Here is a 16,693-nt window from a genome sequence, read left to right on the forward strand (position 1 = left end):
CTAACTAGAATGCATGCATCTAATGTTGTACACTCTTATTGTACTAGGCATTCAAATTTGAGAATTCTTTCAATAAATTGAAACACAGATGTACTAGAAGTAAGTGGGTTGCATGATTGTTTGTTCCAAAGTCAGAATTACGGGATGATCAACGAAAAACAAAAGGGATGCATGGTGGAGTCGTTGAAACGGTGAGACTTAAAGTCTTTAATGCAAACTGCAACTTAACTCTTAATACATTAACCTGTATAACACAAATGTAGTGTTTAAAGATTCGTAGGTCTGATAATATACTAGAAATCATTTTCAAACTGCAAGATTTCTACCTACGCTAGTATATGTTGAGGTTGCTTGTGTAACATCCTCCATCTGAGGAATAAGAGAAGGTGATTATTTTGACATGAAACGCTGACGTTAAAATGTAAGAGAGCACAAATACTAACAAGATCTATCAAATGACATTCGATAATTGTTAGGCGACTTATTTTTGTAACAGGAATTTTCCCAGCAAAAGTAGAGAGTAATGTTCTACTTCTGTTATCTTTCCACATTACAGATGCGACCTCGATATCGCTCATATCTTTCTTTTTGCACAAAGTACATTACCAAATTATAATAAAAAATATACTTTGTTATGTTGATTTCCACTAGAGTTTTGAAATCCGCTTCATTGACATGAAATGTAAATGTTTTTCCTATCCCTTTATTAATTGGTTAGTGCACGTTAAGTTAACCTAGATAAGCTCTACGTCGCGTAGCTTCCTTTTTGTCGCGCAAAGTTTTTCAGGAGTCTTTGTAAAATGTCGTATAACTCATTAACAGTTAAAAGAAAAAGGAAAGTCGTCTCTTTAGAGCTTAAATTTCAAATTTTGTTTTACAAATAGACAAGGTCCTATGTTTGTCGAAAAACATTCTGGTCTATATGAAGCTACAATAAGAACAATCACAAGAAATGAAACTGCTATTAGGAAGTTTATTCTGTATAAAGACATATTGTCAAGAAAAAAAGGAAAGACTTTACTAATATGGATAGAAGATATTGCACAGAAAAGAAAGAAATGCCATCAAGCAAATACTACGCCTTTATAAACAGATTGACGAAAAAGAGCTAAGCAGAGAGATTGAGATGACAGATTTTATTAAAAAACATGGTTTTCATGATATAAAAGTTAATGACGAAACTGCATCAACAGATGAAATTGCGGAAAAATTCTTCCCTAGAGGAATTTTGCCAAAGACTATTGAAGACAAAAGCATATATCCCTGAGCAAGTGTGAAATGCAGAGGAGAAACATAGCAGAAAAGTGTTAGTGATTTTAAGGCAGGTGTTGAAACCACGTCGAGACCTAAAGCCGCGTTTGATGGTGAATATAGCTACCAGTACATTACCTGTTCATTGGATAGTATATAAGAAAATGCCATTAAGAATGCCAGAAGCATTCTTAATAAAATCGAATGTACCAACATCATTACATTGATTATATTGATCTATCATTTGAAGATATTGATGAATTGTTGAGGTTGTTCTTTTTTTTGAAACTCTTAGTTCTAATGATAATAAAGAAAACGATTCTAAATGTGGGTGTAATAAAATGACTGAAAGTAATAGAAAAATTGGTTAATTATTTTGTGACGCATGATCATGTAAATTGAACAAGTAATGTCTAAACTAAGAATAAAGAGTTTATTAGCCGTGAAAACTTGCTCATTATAGTAGATATCGCTTGCTTTGTTAAAGCCAAAGCATTGAAATGAAAAAGCTGGAAAATGACTTGTGAATTTTTGCTATTCACGTCGGTTATGAACGCATTGATAATTTATAAATAAACACTTTTTCCCATCGTCAAAATATTAACATGAAGTGAGATAATTCGTAACTAGTTGCTATAAGAACTGAAAATAGAATGATAGCTACAAACTTAATACTTAATATTTTTAAAAAGGACTTTTTATTACAGATAACGTTTAATTTTAAAGAAACTTTGACTCGCTATATCTCGTTAAGGAGGCGTTTGCGACACCATGTATATTAAGACTATTCATCTTAATTTTTCATGTATTATCTATTCTAGCGGATTTTTGAATCACTCCGTATAGTTGTTAGGGCTCGGGTTATGATTTTGGGATAAACTACGACTTACAGAAAGTATCAAATAGTTCAATTTTTATGGTTATCAAGCTAAACTTAATCTTTGGAAATAATAATACTCTTAAGTTGGGTTGGATTGGATCTTTGAAATTATTTCAAAAGATTTTTAATGATTTCCAACAAAATTGCTTTATTAATTTCAACCCATTCCAATAATCAACATTTTGATGTTGCTAAATCGTATGAAAATAGATGTTTGTAGCTTTAATTAAAGTCATAACTCATTTACTTATCTTTATAATTCAAAGTAATTCTTGGAATTTCATTAATTTTTAATAATTAATAGTAATAAACAGAAATTATCAAAATTTTAAGAATTCTATTTAGAAATTGTTTGATATCATAATATAGTGGTTATTCGATAAATACATTAAAAGTTTTATGGTGTGTAAGAACACACCATAAAGATATAAAGAAATTTCAAACGTTTTAAAAATCGGGAAGTTGGGGAAAAAGTTGGACTACGCCGTTACGTGAAAATTTACGACCTCGTCGCAATGGACGTTCCCCTCTAACCCAGTTCCATGTTTTCCTAGTCACGGATTAATAAATATCCCGTCTCTTAATGGCTGCCGGTCTGGCGACAGGTTGTTTCACTATGTGCGCCCAGCGAACGAACAAACCGAACGCGAACCGCCCAGAATTCTTTTTCTCTTCTCTTTTCCAAGTTGTGCAACAGATGAAAGTCGATAATTTACCGCTGTTAATATTAATTTCTACGCTTCGTCGATTTCAATATCCTACCTATTACAACAAATTTCATTGGTGACAGAACAACAACAAAATCAATTTGTTTCAAAAATTTTACTTAATAAATTTGTTGAAATGAAAATAATGGTTAAACACAAACTTTCGATAAGCACACGTGCTGTAAATAAAGATATAGAATCGACGTGGTGCCAATTATAAGTATTGAGGTAATGTATTTAGGCCTATGCGACCAACAAACAACATGTTTGCTGGGTGGTTATTTTTAAAATTAGCCTCGACATGCCTCGTGGTGTTTATACAAGAGCATCCGATATTTACTCTGTGGTTTACTATCCATGTTTTCGACCATTACACTTATTATTATTATTTTTTTTGGGATTTATTTGGTTGTTTACCATCAATTTTTTTTAATCAACATTATTATAAAACCGCATTTGATTTAGAACGATATCTTCCTTTTGTTTAATTGATATCGTATTTATATTTTTCTGCGATAAGATTTCTTTTTTTATTTTTAAAAAATAAAAAAAAAACAATATATATCTTTATAATTATTATAACAAAATATATTATTACCATTTCGATTAGTTCCTTATATACAATAAATTTGATTAAAACAAATATTTTTAATTAATTATCACTATCGCGCATTTTAATCAATCTTTTTTAAGTTTATCAAATTTTTTTTGCAATATGTTTCACTCGCGTTCATACATAATTCTGTACGGATCGCGAATTTTCGTTCAACTGCCGACGTGTATATGTGCTGAAAATCAGCTGATGCAACGTCGCCGGGAAGTAAAAATGCGAGCGCGTGCAATTCAAGGTTAACACTGTCGCCATACTGACTGCAACTCGGCAATTAACTCAATATTGCTTTTGGACTTTGCCGCTTATTAATTGCAGTTAGCAGACGTTTGCGGAAAACCTCACGTTCAACACGACCGCTTTGTCAAAAGACGTCATCATCAACGATGATTAGTTTCGAAATTTCGCAAACTTTGCCTTTTATTTTGTATTGTTTCAGTATTGACGCAATACATTTTTTTTATTACCGCTATATATTTCAATAACATTTATTGATTTTGCATACATTTATTCCCATGCAAATTGAGTTTTGAAACATAAACAAGACAAGTGTATTTGTAGTAGTAATAAAATTGCTAGGTTTGGATTGCAATTTCTACTTTTTTGTTGATATAAACTATGCCTAAAAGGGAGCGGCCTAATAACACCACTATTTTCATTTATTTGTCTCTAAAATCCTTGATTTCGTAACGGTTTCGTGATTACATAAAATTTCCATTTAACACCACAAAAATGATTAATTATTTTCGAGAAAAAACTATGAAATACACAAATTTGATGACATCATTAAAGTGATAAGAACGGTTTAATTACGATTGATTTAATTTAAAACATTCTGAAAAGTTTGTGGTTCCTTTCTAAAAATAACATTCTTTTTTTAAAACGACTTATCGGTGTTAATTAAAACATCGTACGATTTGATTGAAATTCATGTCACGTTATTCGTGATTCTGTATAATTTTTGGGTGCAGTTGTAAATTTGGTGAAGCACGACGTTTGAATAAACATTTCAAAATCACACGTTTAAAAACCAAGGGGGACATTTTAATCTTATCGATTGGGCTTATGAGTGAACTTAAAATGAGGCAATGTTTGATAAAAACGACCAATAAACAAGTATTCATTTAAATAGTCAAACTTTAATTAAAATGTGAAATTTTTAGTTTACTTAACAAATGATCAATTTTGTTTTTTAACCTATATGAAATATATTGTGATAAGATAAATTTATTTTATTACTTATTTTGCAAAAATATTTTGTCTTTAGTTGCTTTAGTCTGATGAGCTAAATTTTTAGAAAAACTTTATGCAATTATTTTGGATTTATTCGAATTTGATGCTTCACTGAGGACGTTTCCTGGATTTTCCCTGAATAACCACAGATGAGTCATTGCAAAGACGCATAAAAATCAGTTTTGGTAAGATATCCTCACTAATCTTTTCCCAAAGTTAATAAGAGTGTCCTCTTTCCAATGAACCAACCCGTTTTGAAAAATAACTTTTAGTTTTTGAGAAAACAATATTTGAAATTTTCATAAAATTTTTGATGTTGCAATTTTCATCAATAATTTTCAAAATTCAGTATAAAATTAATTTATTAAAGGATCCTTGTGGAAATATCACCAATTATTAATTAAAGTATCCTCTTTTTAATCCAACAAGCCGTTTTGAAAAATCACTTTTAGTTCTTGAGAAATAAATTTTTGAAATAATCGACAATTTTTTCGAATTATGTAATTTTCGCCGATTATGTTTTAAAAATTCGTATAAAATCCATTTCTTGGAATATGAGTAAGAAAATTTCCCAGAGTGTTATTAAAAGTGTCCTCTTTCCAATGAACCAACCCGTTTTGAAAAATAACTTTTAGTTTTTGAGAAAACAATATTTGAAGTTTTGATAAAATTTTCGATGTTGCAGTTTTCAAAATTCGTTATAAAATTAATTTCTTGAAGGATTCTTGTGGAAATATGGCCAATTATTAATTAAAGTATCCTCTTTTTAGAGTTGCTTCGTTAGTTAAATCAGCATCAAAAAAGTTAATTTTGTATCTAGGATCCAAATAAGTTGACATATCTTATCAGCTTTCTTATTAATTTCATTTTTATTCAAATATCACAATAATGTGGCAATGTAGGGTATCACTTCAGAAATGTACCAGTAATTATAACCATAATGGCCGGATAGATATGCCGGATATCCATTCCATCACTACTACATACTATCTCCAGATAGAAACATTCTAAGAAAGAAATGTTTTCCAAGAAATTCTTATGACATCTTATGACTGCGTGCTATTCATTACGGCATCTGTAGAAAAGCTATGTTTTAGGTATTATTAGGTAATTTGAAAGCAACATTTGCTTTTTCCTGGAAAGATAGAAGACTCAGGCAGTGTTATGCACAAAATTAAATTTTAAAATGTCTGTAACGTCGAATATCATCGACGAATATCATTTAACTTAGGTCCACTTGCATCTTTTCTACTTTTTACGGAATATAATCCCATAATTTTCATCTCCTCAATTCCTTTCTTCTTCTTTTCTTTGCTCTGCATCCTTATCTCTACCATGTCTCTTTGTGTTGCTGCTATTCACGATTTATTTTTGCTCCACCACTTGTTTACCTCTGAACTTGTTTCATTCTCCATCGTTGAGTTAATTGAGGTCATAAAGGAATTACCTTAATTAATTCTTCCATATTTTCTTCTCGTTCTACTTTTCCTTGATAATTTTTGAATCTTTCTCAACACCGTTCCATTACTTGTTCCGGTCATTGCCTTTCGTAAGCAACTCCCCATTTCTGCTTATAACTATTAATAAATCAGAAAATACTGTACACATCTTTTGTATCCTAATCAAACATTGCATAGTCTATAACTACCGATTGCTCCATCTTTTCCATACTTTCGTTCAATACAACTCTCTATTTTATCTATGAATCTTCTTCTTTAATTAAACTTTCCCCTTCCATTATCTTTCACTATTCTTACATTTTAATCATTACATCTTCACTTATCAGTTCTAATTTTCTTCTAGATTAAATTTGCCATTTTCATATTTTGCCTTTCCACTCTTGTCCCTCTTTTCTGGGGTTTTTAGGGTTCCATTCAAATTTATGTAGCACCACTTCCCCTTCATTATTCTTGTAATGATCCCCACTTGCTATCTCCATTGTTCCGTTATCAATTTACCTTCAAGCAAATCGATAATTCCATTTGTATCCGCTTGTTTTTCGCAATTGTACCCATATTTGAACCAAATCGTGTCAGATCCTCTTAATTGTTGAATTCTTTTGCATTATTTATCTTATCCTTACTCCCCCTTTGATCACTTTTTAAAAGATGGGGACTTATGCTGCTCCTTTTTTTCCCTTACTCTGTATTCGGATGAGTTGGTACTGGTGGTACAAATAAAATTGAACAGAAATGGGACACTTAGGTTAAAATTAATTTTTTGGCTACTACGTTAAATAAATCGTTAAAAGGATATTTCTAGGAATTAGTTATTTGTAATAGATTACATTTTAAGATAACTCAATTATCTATATGCGATTTCTAAAACATTAGGAGAATTTATCTACACTTCAAATCCTAAAAAGCATAAATGATACAAATTTTCCGGTTAACTGAGAAAGGAAATTGAAATGATTTTAATTAAAAAGTGATATTTTAAACAGTTACAAAAACCTCAACAATATCCTAACTTTCTCTTTATTTTATTTAAGAATTTCTCTTATAAAGCTTTTTCTATATACACAAGATTTTTGTAAGAAAATGAAATTTAATTGCTATTTTCCTCTACGGAAATTCCGTTAATGTTCGTTCTGGTGACCTAATTACAATCCGGTAAAGGCGATGCGGTTTGTTATTGTTATTATATGCAGTAATCTTAAAATGGAAAAAAGCCGGAGGCAAAACGGATCGCTAACGAAAGAAAGAAATTGTGGTTGAGGAATTTATTGCGGCTACGAAGATGGTTTTCACGCTGACGTCATTCGATCGTTGTAAATATACGTAACGGAAGTTCGTCTCCGCAATAAAAAGGGACATGACCCAAATTTGTCGAATTCCACATTCAACTAACTTAAGTTGTTCATTTTGTCCAACTAACCAATATTTCCTAATACAACACGGATATAATCGTCATCAAGTGCCGAATAGTGTTGGTTATTTTCTAGGCATATTACCTACTTGCATAACTCTGCACAAGTCAAGGCGTCGGTTTACAAGGTTCTCCACTTTCTACCGCACCTAAAGATCGTGCCCTCAACAGCCCCAGCGTATACGGATACCAAAGCAGCAGAGAGATATTTTTGACGTAATTGCCACGGTCGAGAGTTGGACTATCGAAAAATAAAAAATCTAAACGCGTTTCTTGTGCATTTTCTTCAAGGTCTTACTTGTTTAAACCGCAATGTAGTTTCTATAAGGTTTCAATGTCAACCTTTGGATTTGTTATCGCACAAAAAATGCTGTTATCTTGGTGCGAGGAGTTCGATGTAAGTTCACCACTCCTAATTTACGTCACAACAAAAAATAAAATAAAAAAAACTATTTTAAACATAGAATAATGTTTATTAATTATTTACTGCACGAGCACTTGTTGTAATTTGTATAATATAAAATCATAACAGTGGCGCGAATTTTAACCTTGCTTTTTCACCTATTTGCATATGGCAATGAGATAATGCATTCTTATGGTAGGTGCGAAGGCCACGGGTAACAGGAAGTAAACAAATCCGAGACGGTTTCCTCGTAGATTTTTTTTTTAATCAGAATAAGTTTCATTTTCAATCTTTTTTTCCAACATCTAAGTTGTAACCTTGAGAACAATATAAGATAATAAAAACCTAACTTTTTTCTCAACGTTTTTTTTTTCTCTTTGTTGATAATACTAAGATTAACTCAACCTTTTATTTCTACACGAATAAATCGAGTCTCAAAAATATGAATTTATTTTTTTTCTAATACGACCTACGACACTACAAATTTCGAAGCGAAATTATTAATCCGCGGGTTTGTTGCCATGCAGATTACGTATCTTGGCCGTATTTGACGAACGTCATACTTTTAATTATCGCGTGCACTTTCATTGTTCGCAAACAAAGGCAGATTAGGCTGGCTATTTATGTGACACCTCGTTGCAGTGTTATCTTATCGATGAATCTCGTTGTAAGATTACAAGAAAATGTTGTAAAGTTAAATGCGTTTTTTTTTGGGGATTTTATCATAGATGCAATTGCATTTATTGTATCAAACACCGGACACGTGTGTAAACCACAATCTTTACAATAAATATAAAATTACTTTTATAACTCGATTTATTAATCAACTTTTTTTGTTTTTAGAAATTATTGATGATGATGTAACCGCAACCCCAGAATCTGTACTACAAAGAGCTTTTAGAATTTACAGTTGATGAGAGATAAGCCAAAATTTACCAAATTTTACTTAGAATTTCATAAAAAGTTCTAAATAATGCGAAAATATATTTGGAAAGATTGATTTGCTATTTTTTTATTAATCGAAATTAAAAAATTTCCGATGTCAATTTTGCTTGTTGACCTTGCTGCTGAATGACATTGTGTTCGTTATTTGTGTACTTTGCGGCTCCCAAAAGTTATACAACACAGATGGTAAACATCTTAAAGTTGAATTTTATTTTTATCAAAATAATTTTGTTAAATTTGGACATCCAGTTTATTTTCGAATAAAGGTTCTTAATGAGATCATTAGGTATTAATTTGAAACATCATAAGTTGATGTTTATACAACATGTGAATAATTAGGAGTAAAACTGAAATTTTCCACATTAAATGACAACACCAAACAAGTATCTATAACAAGCTCGAGGAAATTAGAGACAAAATAAGAATGATATCAAAATGAGACTATATGCAGAATTAATCCGTTCCTTGTAGGCCAATCTTTTTTGCATCCATGATAGAAAAACAATTTCTGCTTAATTCTACATATACTCAGACATGAATTAGACTACATTAACAATTTGTCTGATTGTATCACAAAGTTCTGTGATGGTATGACAAAGGATTAATTAGATCAGTGTTTCAATATGAAACTTTATTTCCTATATAGTGTTCTTAGAAAACCTCACGTGCCATCAAGAACTCATAACAATAGCAAATTACTACAGCTGATTGATTTACCGTCATTTGAATATGAATTAAATTGTAGCAATGTAAAAACTTAAAGCTGGCAGAACAACATTGTGTTCTAGTAAACTAAAACTATGTTTAAAATAGATAAATCTAGCGAATTTTAAAGGAACAGAGTACTCTGAGTCATCCCACTAGAAGGCAAGATCAGTTCATGATTCAATAAACACCCAACTTACTGTTCACTTATCAATTCTGCGCATTATAAGACTAAGCAGAATGCAGTTGAGTTGGGTTGACTTGAATATGGGTTGATCCAATGGTTTTCAATTGAACGTAATTTTTTCCATTACTCAAACCAACCCAACTCAACCCAAACCAACCCAAACCAACCCAACCCAACCCAACCCAACCCAACCCAACCCAACCCAAAACCATTCGAAATCAACCCAACCCAACCCAAAACCATTCGAAATCAACCCAAATCAACCGAACCCAACTCGATAGCCATTTTCTTGAAAATTCGAATCTCACGGACAAACTTGTTATACTTTGGAAGGTGATTTCTGCGGTTTTGACCCATTACCATGCAAAATTTCGAACATCAAGTTAAAATTTTTACAAGGACGTCCTAACCAGCAAGTTACAAAGTCAAAACTTTGCATTTCCCTTCCAAATTAGAACTCATATAAATAGAGATAGTTGAGGAAGCAACAACGCAAAATTGCGTTACTCCCCAGTAGAACAAAGGATACTCGAGTAAATCTGATAAGATATCGGTCAAAAATCAGGGACACAACTCTGGGTTAATTTTGGATTTCGGAAAATCCCAAGGCTGGTTTATGTGTCATGGAACACACCTAATGGGATCAACTTTTCGAAATAGTCATACAAATTCTTCAATCTCTACTTTATAACAAAAATAAACTAAAGTCATATGAACAAGAAGCAAAAATAATAGTCTCCATAGCGTTCAAGGTTAATGAGGCCGAGAAACGGCCAAGTTCTCTTTTCAAAAAGCAGCTGTTTGCTCCAGAAATCTCAATCAACTCTCGGACAACTCGTTGCCAGTTGGCGCTCTTGCGTTTTTTTTTTAAACGCGGTCGAAAGTAAACAAATGTTTTTAGGACGCCTACAAAACGGCCCCGGTTGCTGAATAAGCGACCTTCATCGTTTGTTAGTGTACACCACAGTCTTGTCTGTTACACGAATAGATGATGCCCACACGTGTTACAAATTACCAACGAGATAGATGTGGTTACGCAATGAACGTGTAGATCCGCGAAGTCTCACGCAATGAGTTACAAACGTATTTACGTCCGAAAATATTATTCGAAAACGACTCACCAACGCAGTTCGTAACATCTTAATCATCAATGTGTTCAAGAGATGCGAGAATTTTTTTTCTTCAGTCAATTGAAAGTTTTCGATGAATCAGAGTGTACAAATTAAGGATGTCAATTAAGTAAGAGTTGGTCGACGACGACACGAAGAGACTATCTTCGTGTTGAACAGGTGTTCTTGTATCTGGGTTACGGCAAACGATGAAAGGAACAAAAGACCGTGGGTTCCGAGAGACGATGATGACTGAGTGCAAAATCGATCAGTGGTTCTTTGTAGTGTAAGGCATTGTTCGCGAAAAAGTAGAAGAGGACGTGAAATTTCCTTGTGTTAATACCGTTTCTAAGGTTTATTATTAATTTAAATCGGTTCGTTTTGTGTAAATATATCAAAAGAGATAAATAGGAAATGATAAGATTGAAAATATTTTAAAAAAGAAAGCAGAAAATCATTATTATCTGAAAAAACGTATACAATGTTTGTAAAATGAATAAAGAAAAAATTATTTTGTTAGTGAAGGTCGAAAGGATAGTTGCGCGCAGGCTCGTATATACATAGTTTGCTGTTGCAGCAAACCTTCGAATTGGCCATCGGTTACGTTGGACACACGTGTATGCCCTTGCCACATCATTACCTGGCCTAATGCCGGGCCAAGGCCCTTCGATTATTCCACAACAGTAATAGTTGAGATCCACATAATACAGCTTTGTCTTGTCTAAAACTGGTATAAAAAAATTAGCAGCTATCTCTCTGTGGAATGAGAATAGAGGAAGTTACCATCTGTCGGTAGAGAAAAAAAAACGGTCCGTGGCGTTTTCCGGGCATCGTCGATAAGCCGTTTCCCAGCCGTTGGAGTCGCGTGCCAGACGCACTTTCACAACTTTCCCTATTACTTTCACGAAACAACTCGAAATTGCGAACAAAAATCGACCGGAGATTTGTATTTTTTTCCTCGATTTAACGCCAACCGGAATCGCGAGGAGAGCTAATCGGTTTTGCTGTCATATCGCGACCTCGGCAACATTTTTTCGCGAAAGATTGGCGATGGCAAACAGCAGGCGTTCGTTCGGTTCCTGCTGGTAGCGGTACCGGTGCTTCGACCAAAATAGAACCTGTCCTTGTCCTTGGAATGACGCCAAAAAAGAGTCATTTGCACGCGCGAAATCCAACAGGTGCTTACTTCAATGACCCATTACATAAGATACCAAAAACAGAAACTTCATCAATAAAATCATTAACACTTTTCTATCTTTATGTTCTTGTCTAAAAGTATTCCATTAGAAAAAAAATGTTAGAAATTAAGATATATATGTATATATTAGTGATCCTAAAGATTTCTCTCAAACTTTGCAACAATGGATTTCCAAGAATATTCAGAGTATTTTTCTGAGCTAAATATCCTTAGGTATAAATCAGTTATGATAATAAGTATTGCTTGCATAAAGCCTTTTCTATTACGATGTTTAGATGTCTCAACTTATGGATTGCAGGTTGGTCATCATAAAGACTCCCATGAATATAGACTACTAAAGTCTGCACAGTTAACTCATGTTGCGTGTTCATGTTTATTCATATTTAGAACCAAGTAGTTTAATGGTAATGCTTTTATGAAAGGCTAAGTTGAAACTAGGTGTCTAAATTCAATCCCACACAAGTTTTCTGTTTCTTATGCTTTAAAAATCCTTCAAAATTATTTTTAGATTAAAAACTAGAAGCTAATGTTATGGAGATACAATGTATTTAGATGTGAAGCAAGTGTTGATAGAAAGATCCTTCAAGCATAATTGCAATCATTTAACTTGTATATGTCCGTTTTTCTAATTTTATCTTTCAAATGTTCCAGATTGTCCAAACTTCGTTTTTTAATGCCCTCCATAAAACAGTCTAGTAACAACACATCTGGAAATATTACAAACTGAAAATCCAAGCAGTTTCAAAATTAACGTCCTAACATTATCTTAGACTTCGAAAGTTACAAGATTACGAAGGTTTAGGATTAAGGCAATATTCTCTTGGAAGAAATTGTTCATCGCTTTTGTGAGATTTTCTCCACAAATCTTTCAAAGCCGTTTATCGCATCAATTGTTTAAAAAGTTTTGTAGTTTTCAGCCTTTTTTGGGTTTCAGCATTCTGCTCCAGCAAAACATATCCAGGGCATTGATCTTTTCATCAGTTGCTTTTCAGGATCACCATTCTAACCCATAAAGAAAGATAAAGAAGACCAGCCTCCTTACCAGCCTCATTTTCGTTATCAAAGAGATTGCATGACTTCTCCATGTTTATTAGTCTACTTATGGCTTCCTTCGTTAGCACGCTTCTCCTGTTAATATCTCCTCTGGAACCTCCTTCGTTAGAGATTAATGAGCCAAGGTAGAGTATAGGAAGAGTCTAAACCATAATTAAAACATTGAATATTGTATACTTAAAACTTCTTCTTCTTTTTTTAATTAGCACATTTGATGATTATAGAGACCGGTTTCTCGACATTTAAATTATAGAACATCATAGAAGAATTTTAATACACGTTTATATTGACATTTTGAGTCGCGCCTAAAATTATACAAGGTCTTTCCTGAATGCAGGTGCTAAGAGCGGCGCCGAAAGTGTTACGACCTTATGCGACTCATGTTATCTGATTGCGAAACGTCACTAGGTCAAAGACGGCTTAGCCTAGCGACTGCAAGGCTGTTGGTGTTGGTGAAAAGGATCTATTGTGGTGCAATACGTGTGCCGCCCACGTTTCGCTTATAAAGTGAACTCGACTCGGCTCGTTTCTTTCTTCTTTTAAGCGAAATCTAACACTAAACCCATTTTACGGTTTCAATAAACATTACTTCTTATCGATGCAAAACGAAATGTACGGCTGGCTCTTATAATCTTTTAAAGGCTTAGTAGATCTTTGTAAAACGTAATAGATCCTGTGTGGTAATATGAAACTGGATAAAGTGTGGGTTTGGTCTTTTGATTTCTTGCGTACTTGCGCGTTCGTGTCGTTCAGGAACTGCTAACCAGTTTCCATAAAAGGGATCAATATCACAGCACATATGCTGCTCTCAACCTTAACATTTAAAGTCGCCGACCGATCGAAATAAGAAGCAATGTCACCGAGCGCTGAACTTTCCTCGGTACTTACATCAACTTAATTAAGGTCAAATGTCGTTGTCGGAGATTACTCCTTAAAGAACCATGATATAAGATGTGCATCAAATGGAGTAGAGACGACTTTATTTGAATCCCATATTATGTTACGTAAACGTATCGATTATGCCCGTATTTAAAATGGCAGAGAAAGGCGCCGATTGTGGTTACATCTTGTTGCGAAACGGTTTCTCAACACCTGTGGCTGGTTTGAGTGTACCGGCGCAAGCACAGGTACGTATTCAGGTTGTTATTATTATTATAAACCGTTAGAGAGAATTTAAAAAAGAAAAAGCCATCTTGTGTAACCGACACCAAGAATTTTCAGAGTATTTCCCACATGATTAAATGATAGCCGGCCAATTAGCCGGTCCAGTTTCTTCTAGAACGAATGGAGTCAGTTTACGCAATGTTCCGCTGAAGGATTTGCCTCGCTCGGATGGCACACTTAAAAATGGGTTACGGAGAACGTAAACAACTCACTCACTGTGTGTGTATACATATTTGTGTTGTTGTCACAAACTTTTACGAAGTGCAGGGTCGGATCACGCCGTCGGTGTCACGAATGCAGGTCGCAGGAAGCGTTGATTGCATCTTAATTAATCCAGTTAAACCGTATTATAGTCATGGTATAAATTAAAATAGAAATACGAGAGAGTTTCTCCATTACAGTAGAAAAGTGGTTCGTGTTGTTATTAACGGTAGTTATTAAACAATTTACTTTTGTCTTGTCGCAATTATAATCTGAATTGCTTCAATTATTACTTTAATTATCTGTACTCGGTTTAAATGTACTTAGGAAATTATTCTTGTCGAAGACATAATTATGCCCGAAGAGAACTAGTTATGTACTACCCTGACAATTTTTATCACGTCACCTTCCTTCTTCAGTTGTTAACATCACTTCCCACTTAAGAAATCGGCGTGTGGGTACGAAGAGGAAAAGTGATTACACGCACTAAGATTTACAACAACTAGTTTTAATTTCTTTGGAAAATGAATCGTCCCTGAGTATTGATCTGGTTGTCCTTGCGCGTGGCTGCATGTGGGCCACTTGGGTATTTAGGTCATCCTGTTGCTTTCAGCACCTAAAACTTCCCTGGTAAACGATATTGATTCTCCATTGAAAATGAAAAGAAAGCAAAACTATCTCTTTATTATGTCGTTATTTTTTGAAACATAAAGAATTTATTAATAAGATTAGTGAAAAAATTAATAGAAAAAGAGGAGACGAAGAGAGAAAAGATTGATGCTGGTGCAATGGTGTTGGAAAAACGTCCGGCGACGATGTCGCGCTGCGGATACTAAATCGGGTGCCCGTTTGGCCCAGAAAACTGGGACCGGCAACGCGTGCGACCCCATTTTCTCATCGACCTGTGACCTACTTTGCTTTCGGGGGACTTCGGGTCGAGAGGGGGTGGCACGTGCAGCGGCTTAACCCGAAATGCATACTGCCCACCCACCACATGCAAAGCAAAATCAAAAAATCTAAACAATTTCTTATTTTTTCTAAAAAAAATTTCAAGGTTAATACATCCTTGGTGTGTGAGCAGCTCGTAAACGATAAGCTTAAAAACAAACAAGACTTAAAGTAATAGGTAATAATAATTGCACAATTAACGTCCATTGCACGTGCCATCAATTTTCTTTTACTCCGTAAACTGGTAATTAACGCTTTTTAATCGACTTGACCTCACAACAAATCATTTCGAACCTAATCCAAGAAAAAAAAACATTCGAACAATCCTTACATTAAAAACTGCAATATAACGGATTAATACGGGGAAGCATTAAATAATAACTAAAACAAGCACTAACACTAGACTTAGAAGTTTCCAGTTCTAGCTCTAGTGTTAATTCTACGTTTAGTTCAATGAAAATATACAACAATCTAACGCCGAATAACACCTAAACCAGGAACTAACACTAGACCTACAACTTGAAACATTTGGGTTTAGCCGTCTCAAGAGGTGTACGGCTAAATCCGAATATTTCTACTTCTAGGTCAAGTGTTAGTTCTACTTTTACTACAATAAAAATATACAAAAATCTAATGCTGAACCATCGCCCTTGATTTATACATAGTATAGAGTTTCTGAAATTTCACAAAAAAAAAGCAACAACCAAGTTATCAACGAAAAATGTACACTATTGAAGGCGCAGTAGAGTATCTGGGAGTTTATTTAGACACAAGGCTAACATGGAAATATCATATCCATGTGAAGTTAAACCAAGGTTATGGAACACTACAACAGATTTATACATGGTGATTTATTAGCTCACCATCAAACTTTGACATATGATAGCTAACCCAATTACCAAACAAAAAAATTTAATGAACATATGTCCTATTTCAATTATGTATTTACGAAATTATAACACTTTAAAGTTTTCTGCAGCGAATTTATTAATAGTCAGTAAAATCAAACTTTCAACAAAAACAAAGTTGTCAGTGTAATATGTCAGTTTGCTGTAAGGTTTAATTATTACATACAAGACGAAACTCAATATGTACGCTTATAGCACTGAAGAGTATGCTGATATAATTTTTGTGAATGGTTTTTGCAATGGAAATGCTCGACAATCAGTACGAGAATATCAAGAAAGACTTCCACATCGTCATTTGCCATATTATTCAGTTTTTAGCGATT

The 16,693-nt window shown here is 33.6% G+C and overlaps 1 protein-coding gene across 1 annotated transcript in view; it reads right to left on the reverse strand.

The window, feature by feature from the left end:
• LOC111427863 (Glucose transporter 4 enhancer factor) overlaps positions 1–16,693 on the reverse strand; it is a 39,791-nt gene that overhangs the window by 18,658 nt on the left and 4,440 nt on the right. The window lies entirely within an intron of this gene.

Source organism: Onthophagus taurus, chromosome 6 (assembly GCF_036711975.1).
Source record: "Onthophagus taurus isolate NC chromosome 6, IU_Otau_3.0, whole genome shotgun sequence".
Classification (NCBI taxonomy): Eukaryota; Metazoa; Arthropoda; class Insecta; order Coleoptera; family Scarabaeidae; genus Onthophagus; species Onthophagus taurus.